The sequence below is a fragment of the Stegodyphus dumicola genome, chromosome 10 (assembly GCF_044657685.1).
Source record: "Stegodyphus dumicola isolate Sdum_Otavi_A_Nest chromosome 10, ASM4465768v1".
NCBI classification, from domain to species: domain Eukaryota; kingdom Metazoa; phylum Arthropoda; class Arachnida; order Araneae; family Eresidae; genus Stegodyphus; species Stegodyphus dumicola.
Genome location: NC_140777.1, coordinates 183,878,447 through 183,884,446, shown reverse-complemented (window position 1 = coordinate 183,884,446; position 6,000 = coordinate 183,878,447). Strand labels below are relative to the sequence as shown.

Here is a 6,000-nt window from a genome sequence, read left to right as displayed (position 1 = left end):
CCTCGAAAGCTTGCAAGACTGTTGCCACTCGAAAAAAATTAGGGCGAAAATAAGTGTTTTCAGAGATTTCAATTAATATTTCTGATTTTTAGCAATTTTGTTTTGGAAACCAAGGAGACGTGGACCTTTCCCAGGACCCCGAAAAGAATTGCAGAAAGTTTGGTGACGGTAACTATAGCAGTGGCTGAATTAATCGCGAACAAACCTACACATAGATATTCTTCTTTATGATACATATAGATTTAGGAGCTGCTCGTTGTAAAGTGGAGGTTAGAAATTTCCAGCTCACCTTGCAGGATTGGCATACTTACGCATTAATGTTCTAGTTAAATCCAGAGCTTAATATCTCTGATTCTAAATACTCTGCTGAAACGGAACGCAAACATTTGTTATATATAAATATATATACAGAGTTACAAATTTGAACATTGATTCGCGATTCTATGCTAGCTCTACAGAAAGAATGTTATAATCCCATTCTAAGGGAGAAGCCGGACATTAGCCCGCTGTCATCTAATGCTCTAACGCGAAGAAGAATATAACTGCTCTGTTGCCAGTCGGCAAAGTCTGAGCTCGCGAGAACAGTGTTCCGAATCATCATCAGCTTCAAAATATTCCCGCTGTTCGGTATGCTGTTTTAAGGCATTTATAGAAGACGTTAATAAGTTAAGTTCTTGCTTAATTGCTTAGAGTGCTATGAAGGAACCTATCGGCGGTTTCATTTCTTAAGAGCTATCGCTAGCTCAATAAATAAAGGTGACTAAATAATATATTAATTCCCATGTCAAAGTACACAACATTTTTTGTGTAGATCTTTACATCATTTTTAAGCTCGCCTTACAGAGGACCATCCATTATTTTTAATTTTGCGTTCGTTTTTTCACGAACTCTTGAACAGGCAACATAAAGTTGACCGTGTCCAAATGCAGACTCAGGTCAAAAAATGCCAACACGCTTAAGCGTTTGGCGCTGAGACTTATGGATGGTCATAGCAAAGGCAAGTTTTACAAGAAATTTTCTATGTCTCAATTGAAACGGCAACCGTGTGCCATGGCACCTTCAGCCTATTGGCTAGTACAGTTACGCAAGCAACCAATAAACTTTCGGCGACAAACAGACACTTAAACAGCATATAATAAAGATACTTATTTATTTCATTTTATTTGTTTTTTGATCGTTGCCGGTTGCATATTTCTGAATTCTATCATTTATAGATGTTAAATTTATTTATTAACGTGCTCTTGTATTTCTTATTTTTCCGTCTTAGCTTTCTCCTAATATTCGTCACGCGCTGCACTGCACGGGGAATAAAACAATTTACAGTTACGCAAGCAAGCAAAGGACTATCGGCGACAAACACTTAAGCCGCATATATATAAGATTTAGTTTGTTATTTCTCATTTTGAGTTAAAGCCCTAGTAGTGGCTTTGTTGTAAGCCCGAGAAAGAGGCCTATTGTTATTCTTATTTGATTGAAATAAAGGGTAAATTTAACCTTTCTCGAGTCTACTATTTAGTTGTTTGAACTCAGCAATAAGTCACTACACAATTCACTAACTTCCTCGACGTTCATCTTTGACTAAAGAACGTGAGGAACCCCCCAAACCTTTTAAAAACCTTTGTATTACTCTATTATCATCAGATCGTTTCAGAATTATTTCTCAGATTAGCAAAAATGTTAAAGTATACATATATTTTAAAACTGGAAAATCGGTAATTTCATGAGATTTTAGGTACGAGATCTCCTTAAGAAATGCCACAGAAATGCTTTTTAGAATTTGTTATATGGTTCTTCTGTATTAGGTATTTTATTTATTTACAAGACTTTTTTTAATGCAGTTAAATTTTAGTTGAAAATCTTACTTAAATGTTTTAGTTTTACTAAAAATCTTCTGATCCTCCTTTATAAATGATCAAGAAATCAGGATAATCATTGAAATAATTGAAATAAGCCGGATTTAAAAAATTCTAAATTTTGGCTAAATAGAGAAAGGTTAGGGAAAATTTAATTGCGTTAATTCTTTCATAAAAATTTCACTGCGTAAATTTTGCATAAAATAAGCATGTGTTCTCCCAGAATAAACGTTTTATTACTTCCATTTTTTGTTTAAATATAGATGAGAAGGATGATTTTGCTTTATTCTGCTCAGGGTCTTATTAGTTAATTTTTAAATTAAAAACGCACTCCACGGAAATGTGCTTATTCATTGAAACGTTTGGCGACGGAAATTATCTCCCAGCATCGCAACTACCTCGCCAAATCGACCGCGTTGCATACCGATAAAACGCAGCAACCCTATGCAAAGCGAAACTCGTAAGCTAGAACACCCCATAGTTGGTGACTGTGCGCAAAGTGAGCCGGTCGCTCACTCCTCGCTCTCTCCCCCGGTGACAACTATTTCCAAGTTCCCTCATCACGCGCATTCCTCCTAGAGAGTTTCATCCTCCTAAACACCCCAGAGGGTTTGATCTAAACTTTCCCTTCAACCTACCGACTGTTCGACCAGTGTGATTCTACAGCACCTGGCGATGCTACTGATGTTCGATCTGCGTTCTGAGGGCACATAACCATGTGCCGAGACGTGCTATGGTAGTGGCAACGACCTTAACTGTCAACCGGGCTGTCAGGAATGTGAGTTTTGAAAGGGGACAAGTAATCGGAGGGGTCGCAGCAGGTAAGCAAGATTTATTTCACGAAAATAATTTATGTAGAGAAACCTGGCCTGATAGATTTCTGAAAATCGGTGTATTTTTGTTAAAATTATGTGATTTCGAGCCTTGTGTCGTAAGTAGGAAACTTATTTACATAATACGAAAGAACAATTGTGAATCTTCCCATGTGTACAGCTTTTATGGATAGATAGTACGACTATTCAATAATACTACGAACGGAAAACAAATGGTTGAATATATCCATTTCTGTCATTAAAACTGTAAAAGCAGATCTAAAAATTCCGCAGTGGACTATTTTCAGCATTTGCTTCAGTTTTAAATCATATTTAATCACTGCATTTGTTAGCATTTATGTTTCATGCATTATTAGACCAAACGGGCAATTTGCCCATTATTAATTTCGTTTTGGCCTTTGCATTGATTCACTATAAATGTCGGTTCACTTTTTCAAATTGTTGCCACCGAATATTATCGCTCTGTGTTATATTTAAAGAAATTAAATAATGAAGAATTTCCGTAAATGTGTGTATGTTTCTCGCATTGTGATAAAACAAGGGTACCTACAGCCATGCATTTTTGAATAACCTAATCTTCTACCGAATTTGGTCATTTGGAATCCCAAATTTGGAATTTGAATTTTTGTTTTGTTATCGATTTCATATTTTGTAACACTTTAACGAATTTTTGATTAACAAAGTCAACGATTTCAAAGTGAGCAATGGCAACACTGTACGAAAAAAATCATTTTGATCTCCAGCGCGCGAGACTGTGTATCGGCAATTCTAAAGCTTTGCTCATTTTGAAATTATTTTGCGATATTTCCGTTGAATTGAATTTTATGGTTTAAGTGAGAGCAAAGAACAGATATTGAATAAATAAAGGTAATACACAAAACGTTAAAGAAACGCTCCTTTGGGCGTAATGTAAAATCTTAAAGCTTTCAGATATTTTAAATTTTAATTTAGTAGCTAGAAATGAAAATTTACTTACCAAATAAAAGTTGGTCTGAAGGGTTAACACTGTTAATTTTTTACCCGTGAGTTTACCTTTAAAGATAAAGGATAATTCTTGTATCTCCTTTCATTCTTTAGCCCACCAGCGGCCGAGCGGTAAAGCCGCTGAACACTGGTAGTTCGGTCCGAGGTTCGAATCCAGCGAACGGGCTGGCTGCATGGGCGTTTTCGTGGTTTTCCCCATGTGTAACGTGTATACGAGCCAGTTTCCCTTAGAAAGTCCTCCACGAAGGCATCCCTCCCTTTAGGCAGATAGCCCTCGTGTGCTTTGCCATAATTGAATAATCCAATCCAATCCAATCCTTTCATTCTTTATGAGAGGAATTTATCGGGAGACTGAGTGAATTATACGTAAAATTTTGTGATGAATTGGTGTTATAAAAAATTAGATATTATATAATCAGAATGTTACAAATTCTATTAAACTAATAATTACAGTAAACATGATGTTATAAATTCTAGCAAATTGAATTATAAAGAAAGATGTGTAATTAGAAATGTTTCGTAATCAAGAAAGGTTTCTTAATGCTGCACCCAGATTTTTGTGATATCGTATCCCAGAATTTGGGAGGCTATTTCATTGAAATAGAATTAAAGCTTATGATTAAAAAATGAAATGTTAGAAACCAAATTTTTTTTTTAAATGAAAGCGAGCATAAATATAAAAAGCGCTGTAGCGGTTTCTAATGTTTTCATGAGCTACGTTTTATATAAATTTGAGAGAAATTTTGGTAGCAACACATAGAATATTATTGCTAATATTATTTTACACAGCATAAAATTTAGTGTTCATATTTTGTTAAACTTGATTAATTTCTATTTCAGTGTTTATCACATATGTTAATATATAAATCACATTTAACTCTTACCGAGTCAAAATCGCGCATAAAATATTTTAACTGTTAAAATATTTTTGACGGTAATTCACATGCATTATTTAATAATATGTGAAAATAAATTTTGAACTTTGCACTAGCGTTTAAGCGTTTGTTTTATTTCTTGAATTTATTAGTGTTTTTATAATATGCTTAATGATTGCCATATTTCGGCAAAACTGATTTGTTAAATCTTTTAGCTGTGTTATGTTTATGAGGATCGAATAAAATATGTCAGTGAAATTAATTTGTTTACTATTACATACTTATGAATACTGTTTACAAATATAATGTTCTTTCGTAAAAGCAAGTGCATGAGTCTCAATTTCACGTTTAATTGTTGATAATGAAGTATTGTTAATGTAAATTAATTAAGCTTACTAATTGTTCATTTATTTTTTATTTTCCAATCCTAATTTCATTAGCAATTCAGTTTACTACGTAAATATATATACGTAATTCAAAATAATATTTATGTAAAGTAATATTAGGTAGTTTATGTGGATAAATGAAAAAGAGTATTTTCTAAGACCTGTATTAGAATGCGTTAACGTTTGCTCAGTATATCATAATCTCAGTATCTGCATTTCATTTCATTTCATTTCTATATACAATTAACAGATTGCCTTGATATTCAGTCAGGTGTCTTTATTAAAAGCGTTTCGGGTTTTAGGTCAGAAACTGATTAATTGACATTGTTCTGAATGAAATACATAACTTACATTGCATTTATTTATCTTGCCCGTTTATTTACATTAAATGTTTCCTCAAATTATCTTTAAAAACTCTATTCTATTGTAAATTTTAAATGTAAGGGGAATTAAAATGTATTTGTGTAAGTATATTATCCGTTATCATTATCTGAACTTTTCATACTGGATATTAAAGAAAGTTTATAGTCAAACATTTAACTCTTCAAAGATACTGTGTCTTGCGCAATTGAATTATTGAACAAATGAAACTTCTTGAAACGTATTATTAAAACAAATGAAACGTCTTGCGCAATTATATTATTGCATTATAATTATTAGCCCGAAAGGCGTTAGCCCAAAAAGGCTATTAATTTCGTTTTGGCATTTTGCGTCGATTCACTTTCTGCATTGATTCCCTTTTCAAACTGTTCTTACCAAATATTTTCTCTCTATGTTATATTTAAAGAAATTAAATAATGAAGAATCTGCAAAATTGTATGTATATTTTTCGCATTGTGATAAAACAATGGTATCTAGAGCCATTTAATTTTGAATAACATAATCCTCCAGCGAATGTGGGCATCTGGAAGCCCTAATTCGTAACTTGTTTTATTATTATATTTTGTCAGACATTGAAGAATTTTCGATTAACAAACTCAGCGATTTTAAAGCGAGGAATGGCAGAACTTCATTAAAAATAATAATAATACAAAAATAAATAAAAATAAAAATAAATAAAAATTTGAAT

The 6,000-nt window shown here is 33.0% G+C and overlaps 1 protein-coding gene across 2 annotated transcripts in view; it reads left to right on the top strand.

The window, feature by feature from the left end:
* Positions 1-2,336: 2,336 nt before the first annotated feature.
* Positions 2,337-6,000, top strand: part of slo (calcium-activated potassium channel slo) — a 514,476-nt gene continuing 510,812 nt past the window's right edge. For both annotated transcript variants that reach the window (XM_085825984.1, XM_085825983.1), the window contains exon 1: positions 2,337-2,674. The gene's annotated coding sequence lies outside the window, so the exon portion shown is untranslated. The remainder of the gene's footprint in view (positions 2,675-6,000) is intronic.